At 43.1% G+C, this 20,535-nt stretch overlaps 1 protein-coding gene across 1 annotated transcript in view; it reads right to left on the bottom strand.

The window, feature by feature from the left end:
• Positions 1-20,535, bottom strand: part of LOC126178331 (ubiquitin-like modifier-activating enzyme 5) — a 115,739-nt gene that overhangs the window by 47,475 nt on the left and 47,729 nt on the right. The window lies entirely within an intron of this gene.

Genomic DNA, 20,535 nt, shown 5'->3' with positions numbered 1-20,535 from the left:
TGTCCATGACGGTAACTTTTATCAGGTAATGCGCTGATATAAGTGGTACCCCTTTTCCACATACCACTCCAACAAACATGTGTAAAAACATGTGTTTTTGAGAGTACATTCATTTTATGTTCATCCCATCTTTAGATGTTTACAATTATTTACATGTCGTGAATACTGTTTCCTCACTTTGAGATTTTACAATAGCTATCTTAAAAACTTCCATTGCAAAATTCAGCAATGTCATTAGTAAAGAAACAATATTCAGAGCATACAAATAAATATAAGCTTCTGAAGATGGCCTAGCAGGCATCTTCAGATGTCAGCACAGAAGCATAAACTCTTATAAAAACAACTGGTTGCAGCTAATTTATTATAAATTTCCTTCAATTTCAGCAGCTGCAGTGCTCTAAAACATCACAGCAGGCAAGAGGAGGAGGAGATTTAGTGTTTTAACGTCCCGTCGACAACGAGGTCATTAGAGATGGAGCGCAAGCTTGGGTTAGGGAAGGATGGGGAAGGAAATCGGCCGTGCCCTTTCAAAGGATCCATCCCGGCATTTGCCTGAAGCGATTTAGGGAAATCACGGAAAACCTAAATCAGGATGGCCGGAGACGGGATTGAACCGTCGTCCTTCCGAATGCGAGTCCAGTGTTCTAACCACTGCGCCACCTTGCTTGGTCAGCAGGCAAGAACTATTTACTAATGCCCAATACATATTGGTAAACAAAAGTATTTTGTTTGGTATCAACACAGTTTTTCAATATTTCTAGTATTGACAATACAATACTCACCTTAAGATTATTGTTATATTGACGAGTGAGGTCCCTAAAAGTCACATTTCCACTACAGCAGATGATAGGCACGAATCGTACGTTCTTAACACTGCACAAAATGGACAAAACTGCTCAAACGCATGAAACCAGAGCTCACTAAACCTTTTAGTCTGTACAGCTAATAAGAAAGCAGTACTCTTGTGGTGTGATCATAGGACTTCTAACACATAAGTTCAAAAGTATATTACCTGTGTTGTTTATGGATAATGTAAATCAGCACTAAACTTTCCTACAAGCCATCCCAATAAATTATACCTATAATATGCCTCTTCAAGAGAAGATGAATATTATCATAGACACAAACTGCCAAAATTAAACACAAAACTACAAGACAGCTAAATGTCTCTCCCCCACAAATTTCTTCCATGGACCAGACTGAAACCAAATGCAGGCCAGATGCAGCCTGTGGGCCATTGGTTGTCCAACAAAAGATCATAATGGCAACAGTCAGGCACCCAATATGCTTCCTCCAGTTCAAGTTTTCATCAATATGTACACCCAAAAATTTGGAGCATTCTACACTATTTACTGACTCCTGCTCATGTTTTCCATCAATTGTTGTTATGAGTCTATTTACTGTACAGAAATGAATGTAGTGTGTTTTTTCAAAATTTAAGGAGAGTCCATTTTTAGATGGCTGCTTAATAATTTTTTGGAAAATATTGTTTACCAGCTCTTCTGTTGCTTTGTCTCTAATAGAATTCATTATAAAACTAGCATAATCTGCAAAAAGTACCAAGTTTGCATGTTGAATGTTAATAGGATAAACCCTATAGGACTTCCTTTGTTATTCCCCCCCCCCCCACCAGTCACTAAAATATTCTACCTTTCCAACATCGTCTGAATTATTCAGCACAACCTTTTGCATTCTGTTTGTTGAGTATGATTCAGACCAACTGTATGAAAAGCCATCAATTCCATAAGACTTAGGTTTTTATCTAAGAGAGTATTATGATCTACAGAATCAAGAGCCTTGGAAAGATCATAAAATATATCAACTAGCAATATGTTAGTATTTAAGGCTTGTACTGTGTGACGAGTGAAAATACAAATAGCATTCTAAGTCAAGCAATCCTTCTGGAATCCAAATTGTGATATCCTAAGTAAATTGTTTCCACTTAACTGTGTGACTACTCTTGAGTATATTACTTTTTTGAATATTTTGGAAAAAGATATCAGGAAGGAAATTAAATGATAATTGTTTAAGTCTGTCTTGTCACCCTTCTTATGAAGAGGTTTAATAATTGCATGTCTTAAGCTGTCTGGAAAAATTCCCTGTGCCAGTGATGCATTGCACATACTACTAACAACATTGAAACTTCCTGGCAGATTAAAACTGTGTACCGGACTGAGACTCGAACTCGGGATGTTTGCCTTTCGCGGGCAGGTGCTCTACCAACTGAGCTACCCAAGCACGACTCACGCCCCATCCTCATAGCTTTACTTCCACCAGTACATCGTCTCCTACCTTCCAAACTTTACAGAAGCTCTCCTGGGAACTTGCAGAACTAGCAAGTTTCACAGGAGAGCTCATGTAAACTTGGGAAGGTAGGAGACAAGGTACTGGCGGAAGTAAAGCTGTGAGGACGGGGCATGAGTCGTACTTGGGTAGCTCACTTGGTAGAGCACTTACCCGCGAAAGGCAAAGGTCCCGAGTTCGAGTCTCGGTCCAGCACACAGTTTTAATCCGCCAGGAAGTTTTATATCAGCACACACTCCACTGCAGAGTGAAAATCTCATCCTGGAAACATCCCCCAGGCTGTGTCTCCGCAATATTCATTCTTTCAGGAATGCTAGTTCTGCAAGTTTCGCAGGAGAGCTTCTGTAAAGTTTGTAAGGAAGGAGACGAGGTACTGGCGGAAGTAAAGCTGTGAGGATGGGGCGTGAGTCGTGCTTGGGTAGCTCAGTTGGTAGAGCACTTGCCCGCGAAAGGCAAACGTCCCGAGTTTGAGTCTCGGTCGGACACACAGTTTTAATCTGCCAGGAAGTTTCATATCAGCACACACTCCGCTGCAGAGTGAAAATCTTATTCTACTAACAACATTACTTATTAAGCTGGTACAACTTTTCTGAATTCTGTTTGAATTTCCATTAACATCACATGAGCTTTTGTTTTTTGAGTTTCTGTAATTGTATTAATTTCAGCAAAGGATTTGGTGCTTCTTGCAGTTACTTAAAGTTTTGTGGAATGTCATTTTTAATATATTCTGTTGTTTCTACAATAGAATCATTTAATCCTATATTCCCTGTTATGTTTAGAAAGTGATTGTTAAAAGTACTTGCAACTTATGAGTTATCAGTCACAGTACTGTCATTTAGTTTAATTGTTACGGAATACTGAGATTGTCAAATGGATGACAGGACAATCAGTCAGTTTGCAATTATTATGTTTTTATCTGCATTATTTAGAAATGTTATCAATCAGTGTACTACTATTTTGACATTATTATGAAAAGGATGGCTTGCTACTCATCATATAATGGAGATGTTGAGTCACAGACAGCACAACAAAAATACTGTCACATAAGTAAGCTTTCAGACACACACAAGCAAAAAGCAACTCACACATACATGACCACAGTCTCTGGCTGCAAGAGACTGAGTTCGTGCATGTGTATGTGTATGTTTTGTCTAATTTGGATGAAGGCCTTTTTGTCAAAACCTTACTTGTTTGACAGTTTTTTTGTTGCGCCTATCTGTGACGTAACATCGCCACTACATGATGAATAGCAATCTATACTTTTCATAATATTGTCATTATTTCATTGTTTGTACTAATGTTCTACCGCACATGAGTTTGAAAACTACCTACCTACTTCAGCTGAAACACCCAAATAATAATTCTAGTTCATTTTTCCTGTCCGTATCTTTTAATAAATCTACACTGAAATCTCCACAAACTTCTAACTGCTTTTCTCATCTGACAGGCAGCTCAATAATGCATCAACATTTCTCATAAACAGCTGCAAGTTTCCTACAGGGGATCTGTAGACTGTTACAATTATTAGGAAAGTATTCTGCAGTAACAACTCATGAGCACATGCTTCTAGGTTCTGATCAACACAAAAATTATTTGTTCCAATATTTTTGACTGTGTGTCCAATTTTTACATATGTTGCAACTACTCCTTTTTCCATAAAAATGGTGCTTGCCTTCAAACCCTGATGTTTAAGTTCTCCATCCACATGGTTGCATCATGTTCAGAGAGACACAGAACATCAATAACTTCAGAATTTTCCACATTTTCCAGGAATACAGTAAGCGTATCTATTTTGTTTTTCACTCTCTAATGTTCTGATGAAACATATTAATTTTATTTTTCCGGCAACTGTTACACATATTAAGGTCCTGTACTGCTCTAATTTCATTCAATACTCTCTATCCGTAACCTCACACTATCATAAAAAATATGCCTCTTTGATTGTAGTAATCACAGGTATTTGGTCTTGTTTGCTTGTGACTCCCTTATACTTTCTGCAAGGTGCTCAGGTAATCTTTCCTTCCCCCTCCTATTTGGGTGCAGCCCATGTTTTAGAGCATCCCCATCCCCTAACCACAGCAACAGGCACAGAACAGATAAGATACTTTGTTTCAGTCAAAAGTAATTCGCTCAGCTCTTTCTTCACACAGCTGACAGCTGTGTTAACTCAGGACCGGTCACGTTGATGCAAAACCTCCACAAATCCCACGAGTGTGTGCTGTTTCTGCTCCAGCTCACCTTTAATGCTATATTGTAAGTTTCTAGTCATGCTGTACCCTCAACATCAAAATCTCTGCACAAAGTCCCTATGTTCTCTGTCTCCTGGCTAAGCTTGGAGCTAGGTTTCACAATGCTTGCGACCTGGTATTCTGCAACTAGCATTTCCTGTAGCAGTTAGTCTACATCTCTCCTGTGACTGCTCCCAAGTAGCAAGATTCTCTTCTTTCTACGTGACTTTTTTACTGACCTAGCCTTAAAGTCATTCTTGCAAGTCTGCTGCACCCTATTAAGCTTAAAAACTGTTGTGGTTCTTCCCCCACTTCAAGTGAGGAGTCAAACTGATTGTTAGCTGGAATTTGAAATGTTATTTCTGATGTTTTCTCCTTTTGTCTATTACTTGTCACCTTCTCCCAGCTCCCATGGTCTATTTCCCCCTTCACCCTATCTAATTCAAAATATGCTATTTCTAATTATGCCTAGAGGGCACCTATCTTTCTTCCTTGTTCCATGATTTTCTTGTCTCAACTATATAATGTACAACTCCATAGAAGGGTCTCATCTGACATTTTGGCAGTGAAACACCAACCCAGAGTCCACACATTTCTCCCATAACAATTAACCTAAAGCATTCACATTTGTCATGCATGATGCTACTCTTACAGTAAACTAAAAAGCACTATAAACTTAAACTGCAGTAAAGTAATAATCAGTAAAAACTTATATTTTGGTGAGCTTTGGAGCTACTTCTAGATGTCGGGCAGAAATAGAGTAACATGTTCAAAGTTCGTTGAACATAAGTAGTACCAGACATGAAGTGAATGAAAACTATAGAAGCACAATATTTTCTAACATTGTCAAATGGATGCTATCAGGAAATTATTTAAAACACTGTAATGGATCCATGAAAACATGGAACAATTATCCAGCAAGCAGAAGTTAACACTTGCTTGTAAACACAGCATCAATTTTCATTTAAGGTAGATTTCAGTTAATGGAAGAAACGAAGTGAAAAAAAGCATGGTATTTCTAACAACAGTATTAAACAGACACAAGTTGGAAATTATGGAAGGCACTGCACTGTATTAAAAAAAACTCATAACACTATGCCATTGCTGTCAACTGCCAACTGCTGGTGGCAACAATACCTCAAACTCGAATGGCCATCAAGTTTAACTGAGTCCGGGTAAGAGATACATGTATTTCATTCCATGCTACTTCATCTCTGTGCCAGAGTTCATTGTAGTTGTGGGCAAGTGGTGGCGAGAGGAGGGAGGTGTGTCAACAGTGGTGTATCCAACAACAGTAGTAGGCAAAGGAGAGTCCCAGTTCTGTGTACAGTATCATGAGGGAGGTGTCAGTGTGCGGAGGCTCCAAGGAGAATTGTCAGACTGCATTAGCTGTCACACAGGCCCAACATTTCGTGTGATGGCACCACTGGGTACATAACACAGTTACCTCTGGTTTGCACAGCTGGTAATCTGGACAGCAGACATTACATTTCTGATGTGTTAAGGTTAGTGACTGTGCCCTATCTTTGAGGTGTCCATGACATCAGCTTTCAATGAGATAACACAAAACGGCACATTGCCTGTGCTGCTTTGAATTACATCAACACAGAGGATATCTGACTCTTGCCCTGATCAGCTTCTTTTATAAATCTCTCACCAGTTGAAAGCAGATGGTCATGGGTTGCCAAGAGATTACAATGCCACCACTCGCTAGACGCTAGGATGAACTATGGCACAGAGATGAAATAGCTTGGTGTGTGAGATGGCTGTATGGTCCTGCATGGTCAAGTGAATAATGCTTGTCCTCTTGGTACACAAAATTCTACCTCAGCTTCAACTTCTTCACTGTCTTCTTTTGCAGTACTGATCATTTCTATGAACTCTAAGATCACATTCAGACTAATTCAGCTTGTACTTGAGATATCTTTCTGAGCATGTCTAAAAGATCTATGGTATTAGTTTTGGGCAGTATGTTGTACATAATAATTATGTAGCTGATTAATTTGAAGTTCTAGCTTTGCTGCTTAAGAATTGACCACATTTCCTGTTTCAGAGAGAGTGTTCTCAATATGAATAAATTTGTTATAACACATCATAAAGCTTTCCTAAGTTGAAATGAAGTCCTTGCAATGCTTCAAACCTGCTCTCCCATTGGGTAGTAAGACAATGACTTTAACAGACAGTGCAGATAGTATTAATAAGCATTTGGCAATGTGGGTTGGGCATAGCTGTCTTGTTTCTAGGACTTCTTGCACCTTCATTCACTTGTCAACTGAGACTGTGTGCTGCACATGGGATGTCAAAGGTACAAGAGTATTCTTTTCTAAGGTCTATATTTTTGCCTCTCATATCTGCACCATTATCATTAGGATTTTATCACGCACATCTTGCAAATCAGTGTTGCACGATGATATAAAAATAGTACAATGTAATTAGCTCCTGACCACTGGTATCTGTGATACGAAAAAAGCTCAAAAATGTTCCTTTACTTTAATTTTTTTCTGTATAGGGATAAAGAAACACGAATCTAACAATTACTGAAACCTGTTCTGTGTGTGACAATCAAGAAATGCATTTAAAATAATAGAAAAGTATTTTGATTATTTTAAGTTAAAAGTAATAGTTCTTTCATTCTTTGCCCCAACAACTAAGCAATTTCATTTTGGAATTTGTGAGCAAGATAATGAGTCATCTGAGACTGAGCATTTTGGATGCAAGCGATGTGATCTTTTCCCATTGTTTATATGTGAAATACAATAAATAATACAGTAGCTTTGTACTATAAATTAGTAATTAGCTTAGTGCTAAATTACCTATTGTGTTCTGGTGAATGCATCATACAATATGGAATGAGTAAGTTTTACAAATTTTGTTGTTGTTACGTAAATTTGTGGCCACTCCTTCCATTCACCTCCACTTGTAGCAGCAGATGCCATGCTCCGCTGACTGAAAACCAGCGAACATCAAAGCTCCTGCTGATCAACGTACTACCGCATCTCCTCAGTATCCTCGTTGGTCATTTCTGCCGTAGGTAGACCTTCGACTGCCACACTTTCTGGGAGTCACGAATGCTGAAGCATCACTCAATCAATCTCTGCTCTCATTTCAAGTAGGTAACATTTCCCGGCCATGCTCTTGCAACTCGTTCCATGCAATGCCATGTGGCTCACACGATTAGCTGCCGCATCTCGCCAGAGTTTGCACTAGCAGCAAGATTTCACATCCGCGTCCTGTTCTGTATTTTCCTGCAGTCCACTTAAGGAAAGACCTATGTACAGGCATCACTCCAGCAAAAGCCCTGTGTTAAAGTAACCCACCTCAGCGCTTGTCTTCTTGCACCATCAGATGAGGTCATACAAAATACTGTAAACTATATAATAGTTCACCCTCCTCAAGGACTCTGCCACAAGCGAGAACCCCACTTGCTTACAAGTTTGTAACCATTAAATTTTGCTGTAGTACTTAATTTTTAGCAACAAATGCCTAAAAACAAGCTCATGTGTCACTTTCAGTATGCTTCGTAATTTTTTGTTTGTCCTTATTAATTAGTATGCCTCTATAAACATGTTTGCTTTTAGGAGCATAGAAGGAAACCTTTAAATCGTTTCTTCACTGGTGACCCCCTCTAAACCAAAGTGCCAAGTCTCATAATCAGAAAGCACTGGTTCTTCTTTTTTATTATTCCGACTGACACACCTCACATGGATGCAAATTCAGTTTCCGTTAGGTGGGCTGGACTTATCCTGCTCACACCCACACTCACCGCCTGCCTCCTCCCACACCATCCTCTACTCACAGCCTCCACCCTCGTTACGCACCGTCACTCCCTCCCCACACCCTTCCATGCAAGCCCTCCCAATGTGCACACCACCACGCCCCTCCTGCACTCTGTGCTCATCTCACAGTGCCACTCCCCACCCATCTTCGCTGCTCACTAAGTGGGTGCCATGCACTATCAAATGCTCTGGTACTGCACACTTTGATAAGTCACAGTTTTACTGTGCAGTGCACTGAACCCTCCTTCCCTCAGCAACAAACAGCAAAGATTGTATTTCTTCATCCACAGTGTGCATGTACTGCTTACCTTCTTCTCCACAATATTGTTTGCCAGCACCACCCCGCACGATGCAACACACTGCTCACACTGCTGGTCATGCCCAATGTGCTCTCCAACCAGAGACCTCCCGTACCCTTCCCACCCCAGTACCTACAAGCACTTTGGAGGTGTCAGAACATCGCACACAACTGTCAGCACTACAGAACTGCTTGACTCAGCTGAACAACAGTGCAATGTGCCCAACACAAGCCATCTCTGCAAACACTTCCCTCAGACATGTGGCTGCCCACTTGCTCCCCTTCAACTTGTGAAACCCATGCATGTGAGGTACTTCTATTGCAGCAGTTTTTGCAGGGTGCTCTATAATGAGTGATGCAATGAAATTCAGTGTGGTTGTTAGTCACCTCAACCCGACTACCACCGCCCAAGTCCATTACAGCCATCTCCTTCCAGCAGTGACACAAACTGGAAGAGTGCATCGTATCCATTTTTGCACCGTTGGAGTTCCAAAGGGCACATGATTTGTTATCATCCAATGGTGTGGGAGGGAAGTGGTGGTGCATAGCAAGAGCGGGCACCGTGAGTGGAGGATGGTGTGGGGGAGGCAAGTGGTGAGTGGGGATGTGAGCAGGATATATCCAGCTAACCTAACGGAAACTGATGATGCGAAATGTGCCATTTGTGGCGACATGCACTCATCCCTGTTGCTACATCACATCCAAGCACTCGCCAAACCACACATCCTCTGCAAAGGCCTGCTCCTAAATTGTTAGCTCATGCACCTTCCTGCCCCATACAGGCTGCTCTGGCCTAACATGGTGCCTTATCATTACAGGGTGTATACGGGGACAAGGAAAAAAAATCCTATATCTCCCGGTTAAAAGTACACTTTCTCCTGTTTAAGTGACAGTAAACTTTCCCTCAGAACTGTAAAACGCATCAATCTTTTGAATGGTTTAGGTTTAATAGACTGACATAGAACTGTCAGGCACTTACGAAAGCGGACACACCCCAGAAAGAAAAAAAAATGCGTTTTATGGAACGAGCTTCGATGTGCAGCAACATGTATGCTGCCTACTTTTGTATTACGGAAGTATATAGTCAAGTTCCACCAATCAAAGAACGTTAGTGAAATTGAGATTGTGATGCTTTTGTAAGCCAGTCATAGCTCATGTCACGTGATCTCACCAGCCGATGACAACAGATCTTCAGAGCATTGGGCACGTGATGTAGTCAGCCAATAGCAACATCACTGTTAAAAAGCGTGAACACAAAAATAGAAAAAATTAATGGTTTAAATTGATGTACGTCGTGTAGCTACAAGAAAAGCTAAGCTTTCATGTATAGTATTTGTCTTTTTTGCGTGTGTTACGCTTTAAGATACATCATGCAACTCTGCCAGCAAAATTTTAAATAATGGCGTAAATGTCTGGTCTTCGAAGTGTTAAGCTTTAAATGAGACTCAAAATCTCTGTCATTTAAAAAATTCAAAGAACATTCTCGTACTTAACAAATTCACCTTGCATAAAATTAAATTTACTGGCTTTTCAAACCACCATTCGCAATATTTTCTCACGACCTGTTAGAATTCATTTCACCAATTACCAAACAACACCAGAAAACAGGTGTTACTGCCCATGCACAAATACAACCACGTACGAAACCCATATGTTCATATGTACGAGGATTGGAACTATAATAGTGGCAACTATTTATTTACAGCTTGTACAAAATAGATACATGTTTCAAAGTTTTACTGACCTTCAAAGAAGTTACCAGAATTGTGTATAACCAGTTGCCAGCAATGTCGTAGTCGTAGGAGACTCTTAGCAGTGCCAGTCGTGGTCACAGTTCGAGCGGCGTGGTCTATTGCCTGACGAATTTTTAGCAGTTTTGAAGCGAATGCCATGAAGTGCTTCCTTCAGTTTAGAAATCAAAAGTGGAGCCTATTACCCGTCTCCACTACAACTCAGACTGCTCTGCGCATGTGTGAATCTGACAGCTTGGGTGCGCCAGAAAAATTTTGCCAGGTAGCATCTGGCTGCTTTTTGCTACAGCTGATACACCTAACACTCCTAACAGACACGCTTCAAGTAGGCAGAAGCAGTAGAAGGTACTGCTCACATGTGACTCAACAGCGCATAGGCAAGAGGCCACTAGTAACTCTTCAAACGAACCTGATGTGAACAGTTGTGACATCACGGTCAGCGGAAGCAGTATGTTGTTATGAAGAATTGCATAGTCTTCGTCCAAAAGCCTTTGACACATTTCGCTGTTGGAAGACGCTTGTGTGTGCACTATTTCGTTGTTGTAAATGGCGCATTCCCTTTGCAACTTAAGTTCTATTTTGATTTTTTTGTCTCGTTTATGTTTTAGGGCCGCAGTATTGTTCTGCAGTGGCGAGATACAGTAAAATTCTTCGTCAGACTATCAGTTCTTACCAGTCAAAATCACAAAAATTTAAATGAAAACTAAAACAATGAAAAATTCCTGGAATTCTAAAAAATTTCCGGGTTTTTCCCAGTTTTCCTGGTTGTCCCAGGGCGTATACACCCTACGTTAGGCGATGCAACAGTCTTGCCCAATAAGCTGTTTGAAACCGTAAACTACATCACGGAATGACAGCTATCACCCCACTCTGGATGGCAGCCACCAGCACAACTGCTGTTCACCCACCACTCCTGCCCCCACCCAGGACCCCACACATGTGACGTCAATCACACCACCTGCTGCTAATGACCTTTTGACCAGCAGAAAGGATCGCAACCTCTACCCGATTCTGATATCTGAGGTGGCAGTACTTACCGCAAGCATTGCCTGCCTATACCCGACACACTTGCTGCCAGGCACTGACCGCCCACCACCCGTGTGATGCCAGCCCTGCTGGCATATTTCTAACTGCTCCTCTGACAACCACCGTACCACCAGAGATTTGGCGAGAACACTGACAACTGCAGACCCCAAACCCCGGCAGCCACCTGCAGTAGGCGCACCCAGTTGCTGTACCACTTCACAGTGCCTATTCATACATGATTTGAATAATGCTAGTTCTCCTGTCTACTACCTCATAGACACTGGGTCCGATTTATCCATATTTCCCCATTCCTAAATCATGGCCCCTCTTCCCTCCCCATAAATGCTGCCAACAGTTTAGCCATCTCTACATACAGGATGCATACCCCCTTGCTCAATTTAGGCCTTCAACACAAATTTCTGTGGACCTTCACAGTCGTGGGCATTACCCACCTCATTCTAGGCACTGACTTCCTCAGTCATTACTGTCCATTGCCTGACATAGTGAAATGTTGCTCAGTCAATAGCACCTCCAGTATGTTCCTCTGCCCTCTCTGGGAGACACCAACCTGACGAAGCACTGGAGAGGCTTGCATATCCGTGTGAAGCTGAAGGTTGAGGAACTACTGCTGGAAAGGCCTTAGCTGCTGGATCAGACTAAGAGTATCCCACAACGTCCTGTCTTCTTTATCCACTCATAGTCCTTACCCAATTCCCTTTCCCAAACCAAGGTGTTATGCGATCTGTGCTGAGGGTTACTTGGCACATGGGAAGGTGTGTTGCAAATGGAGCCTCAGGGATACTGGGCGACCTCCCTAAGTAAGTAGCCTTACACTGTGTGGGGTTTTCATGATGTGGACCGTGTAGATCCCCAAATCTCATGGGACCAAGATGGACATGACATAAGAAAATAAATTAAAACAAACTGAGGGGCAAACTGAGACCTCAGACATGCAAACATTGGGGTCAGGATCAATGTAATGCACTCCCACTATTGAATCAGGGTCTAGACCTGAGCTGGAAGTGGGAACTGTAACTGAGAAGTTAGACCAGATTAAGATTAGAGCCTTGTCTGGGGCCCAGAAGAGGAAACTCCTCAGGGAACAAAGACAAAAGGAAGGGAAAGAATGGCTTCCCAAACACAAGTGGAAGGAATTAAAAGGGCTTGAGCCCAAGACCCCCAAGAAAAACTGTCTCAGGTTGAAGACAGGTAACAAGAGGATAAGGGAGAAATCTAAGACTCCCTCCTCCCTGGGTAAGTGAGCCCAGAAAAAGTTGAGGCAAGAAATAGGGAAACAGACCTACAGTACTGCAGTCTCGGTTTTTAAGATGGCAGTTGTCCAGGGAGGCTATCCACTGGTAGCCATCACCTCACAGCAGGAGGAACTCGTACAGATGGCCCTCTTTGGAAAGATTGGGGGGGGGGGGGGGGGGGGCACTGGTCTAGGACCCAACTTCAGAAGGGTCTATCTAGATTGTGGGGTCCTCATTTTTGTCTGTGGCTTAAGGACAAGGTGCCCATGATATCTCCATGGGAGGATGTGAAGCTGCTGGTCAAGATGGCAGTGGAGCTTCTTAAGACTGCATAGGTATCAATATGGGTACCAAAGATCCTTAAGGATGTCCCTCCAAAGACTGTTTGAGAGAATAAGGGTCCAGAACCCAAAAGTCTCAACACAGGACTGGAGAGTAATCAACCAGAAGGCTGTAACGGAAGGACAAACCCTAGTGGTGGAGGTTGGAGAGAAGTCCCTGAAGGTGATGTGAGAACAAGATCTGAAATTGTTTTTAGGGTTCTTGCAGGTCACCGTCATGGTAATCAAAGACCTCAAAGGCAATGATGGCAGCAAAACGGAGACTGGAGGTGCTGCAGATTAATCTGCAGCACAGCAAAGGGGCCACTGCTGCCATGAACCACTGCTTAGTGATATAGGAAGTAGATGTGGCCCTGATACAAGAATCATACTTATATAAAGGGGGTGTATCAGGCCTCGGTGGCACTGGAGGTAAGATAATTTATGCTAGAGATCTAAGAAACTCCAGAACATGCATCTATGTAAGAAATGGAATTTCTTTCATGCCAATGATGGATTTCTGCTCCAGGGACCTAGTGACCATCAGTATGCAGCAACGTGAGGAAGGTATCATGAGGGAAATTGTTTTGGCCTCCCTCCCTTATCAAAAAAGCTCTCCTCCTCCTTTGGAGGTGAAGAGACTGACAGAAGCTTGCCATTGGCAAGGTAACCAACTGTTGGTTGGATGTGATGCCAATGCCCACAACCTCGTGTCGGGCAGCAAGGACACCAATAGTAGAGGTGAGTACCTTCTTGAATTCCTCTTGTCTAACAGCTTGGGGGTCCAGAATAGGGGCAATGAACCTACATTCAGGAATAGCAGAAGGGAAGAAGTAAGTGACATAACTTTTGGCTCTATTATATTGGGCAGCTATGTCAAACAATGGCATGTGGCATCAGAGCCATCCTCACACAAGACCACATGTACATTAAATTCAAAGTTGAAATGGGAATCAGACAGACCACGGCCTATAGGAGTCCCAGGGAAACTGACTGGGAGACATATAGGAGGGACCTTGACTTAAGCTTATCATAAATTAAAACCTCAATAAGGAATTCAGTAGAGTTTGAGGAAGTAGCAGATGTTGTTACCTCTGCCACAGTGACCTCATACCAGGACAACTGCACAATCACTAAGAAGTGCACTTATAGGAGTGTGTCTTGGTGGAACAATAACTTGGGAACACAAGGAAACAGGTACAAAGACTGTTTAACCTTGCGAGACATAGAGGACAATGCGGAAAATATCGTGAGGCCCTTGTCAACTACAACCTTGCAATTAGACAAGCAATCCTGGAAGGCATTCTATGAGGACGTGGAGAGCATGGCTGCTCAAGCCAGACTTCACACAATCCTCACTAGAGTACCAACTAATCTAGGAGGTACGTTGAGGAAGAGGAATATACAAAGACAGCACACGAGACACTGGAATTGCTCCTCAAAACTCACTTACCTACCAATCAGTCTGTCCTCCTCCATTCTTAAAATGCTGGAAAAACTGGTTAATGTATATGTTGGGGAGAGGAGGCTAATTATGGACCCTCTACATTCAAACCAACACACATATCAACCAGGTAAATCATGTAAGACAGCTCTCCATCAACTCATTGGGAGGGTGGAGAAAGCACTTCACTTTCAAGAAATAGCCCTCTGCATCTTCCTGGACATCGAGGGAGCCTTCAGTAACACAACCTTCAATTCCATGGTAAGGGCAGCAGAGGTGCATGACCTAGGGACCACTATATGTAAGTGGTCTAGGGCCACGTTTAGTGGAAGGAAGGAAGAGGGTACCATGATGAATGGAAAGATAGTAATTAACACCACTAGAGGGTGTCCACAAGAAGGAGCTCTGTCCCCTTCATTGTGAAATCTAGTGGTGAATGAACTCACTGAGGAACTAAATTCCAGACAACGCTTTTGCCAAGGATACGCAGATGACCTTGTCACAGTAATACTTGGGAAATTTACTGACACAGTTAGAAATATGACACAGGGTGCATAGACATTGTGCAAGACTGGTGCATTAAACAGGATCTAAGGGTTAATCCTAAGAAGACTTCTGTGGTGCCATTGTCGAAGAGGCATATCCAACACTCAAGTTGGAATCTGAAGCTCTTTGATGAAATTCTACCTGTGAAGGGATCGTGAAATATCTAGGGGTAACCTTAGATGAGACCCCTCACATTAAGAACATCTGCTCCAAGGCGAAAGGTACTCTAGTGAGTACCAGAAGGGCTTGTGGCAAAAACTGGGGCCTAAGCCCCAGAGGTATGCACTGGATATACACCATGGTGGTTAGACCTAGGATTTCCTACAAGCCCATAGCGTGGTGGAAGAAGATAGAACAGCAGGTTGCAGCTAAGGAGCTTGCTAAGGTGCAGAGACTGGCCTGCTTAGCCATAACAGGCAGAATTAGCAGCACACCAACTGCTGGGATGGAAGCCATGCTGGACACCTTTGGGTCAAGATGGAGGCAGCAGCTGATGCATACAGACTTAAAACTGATAAAAACTGGATCTCATTGGGATATCCAGAATCACACACTAAGACAGTGAGTGAGGTAAATATAGGAATGGCTGGGGTAATGCTGGTTGACTATATAACAACTCCAAACTGTTTCAACAAGCCTTACAATATAATAAATAATTGGAAGCAGGGAGCAATGGGAAAAAACAGTTCGACACCATATGAGGGACACTGTTTGGTTCACCGATGGGTTGAAATCAGACCAAGGCTCTGGGACAGGGGTGTTCAGGGTTCAGCCAAGACTGGAGGGCATCATCTCTCTAAGAAAACTGGCCTCAGTATTCCAAGCTGAAATTACTGCAATCAGGGAATGTGTGGAGGAGAATATGCATCAGTGCTACAATGACTGTAGCATCTACATCTATTCAGCCAGCCAGGCAGCCCTGAAATCATTGGCAGATCCTGCAACGAGATCTAATATTGTTGCAGAATGCCACAGAGCTCTGGTAGAGCTAGGGGGATGCAATAGGGTAAACCTAGTGTGGGTGCCTGACCACTCAGGGATCTGTGGCAATTAACAAGCCGACAGATTGACTAGGTTGGAGCAACAACTCCAGTCATTGAACCGGAACCTGACCTGACAATCACCAAGGCTATGATCAAACTAGAACTACGAAACTGGCTTAGGAAACATCATGTAGAACACTGGACCAAGGTCTATACACAAAAACATGGTAAGGTAATGATACCTAGGCCGTGTTTTAAAAGAAGCTCTGTAATCCTGAGATTGAACAGGAAAGAGATGAAACTCATGATCGGACTGATGACCGGCCATGGGAATTTCAATAACACCTACATACAATGGGTATAACGGAAGAAGACCCTAAATGTAGGATCTGTGATGAGGGTGAAGAAACTGCATCACACCTAATCTTCGAATGCATGGCATTGGACAGCAAGATATACAGAATTTTTGGTACAACTAGACCTGAAGAAATTGTGTCTAACAAAAAACTGGTAAAGGGACTCCTTGCACTATTTAAGGGCATTGGTTGGCTTTACTAGATATACAGGGAGTGATACTGCACAATAAACTTGGTTTTGGTGTGGGTTAGACCAAAGCTGTTTTAGCTCCCCTGTCAAAATCAAATCAATGTTCCTCTGCTGCAGCTCCCATTCCACCACATGTTTTGCCATGAAATAGCTGGCAATTTCAGGGCCATATGCTCAGCTCCTTGCTGAATTCCCCTCCTCACCCAGCCATTTGATGCCTCCTGGAATGTTCAGCATGACACTGTGCATTAAATCATCACTACCCATGGGCCCTGGTTTTCTGCCGCACCCACTCCCCCCCAGTCACAAGCACAAAATTACACAAAGGGAGTTCGAAGAACTGCTCACCACCAGCATACTTCACCCTTCCAAAAGCCCTTGGACCTAAGCATCTCACCTCGCTCCCAACAATGACAGTTCCTGGCACCCTTGTAGTGATTACCACAGACTCAATGCCCACACCATTCCTAACCATTATCCTGTGTCACTCATTTGTACCTACAGTGACGCCATCTTGGGAACTACTATCTTTAGTAAAATAGATTGCACTAAAGCCTACACAGGAACTCCAGTCCCCCAGGCAGACACTGAGAAAACAGCCATAATCACACCTTTCAGCCTGTTCGAGAGTGCACTCATGACATTCAGCCTCTGCAATGCTGCACAAACTTGGCAGCGATTTTTGGACAACATTCTGCAGGGGACACCAACCTGCTCTGCCTACTTTGATGATATACTCATCAACTCCTGGGACGTGACTGACCACCACCAACCACTAAACAAACTTTCTTCTCACCTGCAGAAAGCTGGAGAGATTCTCAACATCGCAAAATTCATTTTCAGGGCGAGCGAGGTCAGATTTCTCAGATACTTAGTCCCTGCCACTGGCTCCTGCCCCCTACCTGAGACAGTACTGGAAGTAGTGAACGTTCCACACCCTACTGCCTTCAAAGGCCTCCAGCGTTACATTGGCATGGTCAACTTTTTCCGTCAAAATCCTAAGGATACTGCTACCACCCAAGAGCCCCTTACTACAGCACTCTGTGGTGATAAAAACAAAGGGAACAAACTGGTCCCTTGGACGCACACCATGATCAAGAGCTTTGAAAAAATAAAAAGGGACCTCCTATTGGGGGTCTGTTGGCCCACCCCACCCAAGTGACACCTGCACAATATTGGCAGATGTGGACCAGACAGCTATTGGGGCCATCCTACAGCAATGCATGGATGTTTGGCAACCACTCATGTTCTTTTTGTTTAAGATTGATGCACAATGTCACTGAAGCACATAAAACCACATGCTGCTTGCAGTCCATGAAGCCATCCAGTGTTTCCGACCTTGAAATCAGGGGCGCATTTTTACAATCTTTACATACCACCACCCCCTCGCCTTCGGTTTCCACAGGAAAAACATAGACCAGATCTCACCCTCACAGTTTAGGCTACAGGAGTACATTTCATTACTGACATCTAGCATGTTGCCAGCATTAATAACATTGTAGCAGATTACCTTAGCCACTCCTGCGCCATCACCTAACCCTTAGATTACAAAGCCCTGGCCGCTGCTCAAGAGGTAGACCTGGACCTAACTAACACCCTTCAGAATGCTGACTCTAGCCTCAATCTTCAGCTAAGATATATACCCAGCTCCGACCATAAAGTTTTGTGTGACATTCTCATGGATACTTCACAACCTGACACTGCTAGTGATCACACCCGGCCTTATCTCCCACTCACCTTCCAAAAACGGCATTTGAGCATGTCTGTAGCTTAACACAACCAGGTATCTGCACTTCTGCCATCATTATGAAACAAAGTTTTGTCTGCTGGGCATTCAATGTGATGGCAGCAACTGGTCCCAGTTCTGTATACTGTAGCGGAACTTTGAATTTCGCCGCACTACACTCGTTCCCTCAGATAAAAATATTACCGTCGCAGCGGTATGAGCGCTCGACGGCAGAGAGTAACTCTTTTTTGTTTTCTATCTGTTTCTTTATTGTCTCTCGAGAGCGGAAGCTTAATGCAGACGTGATCTGATTGAGACGAAAAAACTTATTAATGTGTAGACATTGTGGAAGTTGTTATGAAATTCGGAGGATGGAGAGAAGCAACTAAAATAAATTGCATTTAATATCAAGACGGTTTTGGATACATTAGAAATTCCTGGACAATGAAACTTATTGCAAGATTTCGGAGCAGACTTTTCACGCAGAAATGAAGGAGATTTTTGAAGACCTGGACGCCGCACGAAAGAAGACAAGTTAACCTGGTAAAGGATGAAATCTTATCTACGCCACTTCCCCCTGTCAGTTACATTTTGTTATTCTCTGTTCTTTTTCAATAATTTTTGTAGTGGAAATTGGTTTAACTTTTGCTCGAAAACGCCACAAGGACCACCCCAACAATACCTTTTCCGAATCACGAAGTCCGATAGCTTTTCTGTAATACGAAGTCCGATTTGCTTTTCATTCTTTCCCTTTTTCACAGTCATTTACGATTTTAAAACCCCCATTTTATTCACCATTTCTTCCCACATTTTCAATCTTTTCTTTTCTTTTCTTCTATTTTTCTTTTTTTTTATTAACCACTACAATACCATGCCAGCATGCCAAGGCTGGATGGCAAATTCAGTACCCCACGGTTGCCTTTCCCCTCAGACATCATCAGTTCATGGTTGTCAATATCTGTGAACAATTACTGACCGATTTATGTACTGGCCGGAGACCATCCCCCTATCTGAAATTTCAGCCAAAATTGTGGCTTTAGCCTTCATTCAGACCCGGGTCTCCCACTTTGGATGGCCCCATGACAGCCATACGGATCTTGGGTGCCAGTTCATCTCTGCCCGCTTCCAATCTCTGACAGCCACCTGTGGCTCTAATTTCCAGCAAACCACCAGCTCCCACCCTGCAGATAATGGTATGGTGGAGCGATTCCTCAATACACTTAAAGCCACCCTTACATGTTATTCTTCTGCATGGTCTGCTGCCCTACTCTGCTGCCCTACCCCTAGTACTTCTAAGCTTGTGGTTTGCACATAAAACTGACATACAAACTACTGGTGCTGAGCTTGTGTACGGACATATCCATCATTCCCGGTGATTTTTTGGAAGCAACCCCATTTCCTCCTGGTGGCATCATGCCAGATTATCCTTAATTAGCTCCAAACACCCCTCTGCATTGTTGTCACAAGTGTTTTCCTCTCAGAGGGGGGAAATCCGTGGCGACTCCTTCCACTCACCACGACTTGTAGCAGCGACGATGTGCTGCGCTGACCAAAAACCAGCAATCAGCAAAGCTCCTGCTAGCCAAGGTACCACCGCATCTCCCAAGCACCCTATCTGGTCACTTTCACGGCAGGTAGACGTCCGAATGCCATATTCTCCATGGGCCATACAAACCAAACTGTCACTCAACCAGCCTCTGCTTCCACTTCTATGAGGTAACATCTGGCTGTGCTCTCAGCAACCTGCCCTGCACAATGCCATGTGGTTCATATCATTAACTGCATTCCCATTTCATGTTTTCCTGTAGTCCAGTTAATAAGAGTAGTGCTACCGTGTCTTTCACATTGCCTTCCCAAGCTGCATTTCTTCAAGGGACTTCTTTTGACTGCGGCTGTACAAAGTCTGATGCCAGATGCCCAGTTCATCCCCCTGTTATCAGCACCTGGATTACTGAGTGCAGTGTAGTTTACTTCAGTGGGTGCCAGAAGTACCAGTCAGGTTTATTACCATTTCATCCCCAGCCATTTTGGCACCCCTTTACCACCAAGCGCACCACTGAAATTAGTTTCCTCCCTGACTGTGCTGGCTTCCTTGAGTGCCAATTGAGTACGTATTACTCCCAAACTTCCCCTTTTTTTCCCATGGATACATAGGACTTATGTACGAGCGTCACTCCAACGAAACCCTGCGTTAACATCCCCCCTCTCAGTGCTTACCTTCTAGCACCTCAAGACAACATCAAACAAAATACTGTAAACTGTATAGTAGCTTGCCCTGTTCAAAGACTCCTCCATGAGCTAGGACCCCCCTTGATTAAGAAATTGTAACCCACT

This window comes from Schistocerca cancellata, chromosome 1 (genome assembly GCF_023864275.1).
Source record: "Schistocerca cancellata isolate TAMUIC-IGC-003103 chromosome 1, iqSchCanc2.1, whole genome shotgun sequence".
Lineage (NCBI taxonomy): Eukaryota > Metazoa > Arthropoda > Insecta > Orthoptera > Acrididae > Schistocerca > Schistocerca cancellata.
This window is presented reverse-complemented; position numbering and strand designations above follow the sequence as displayed.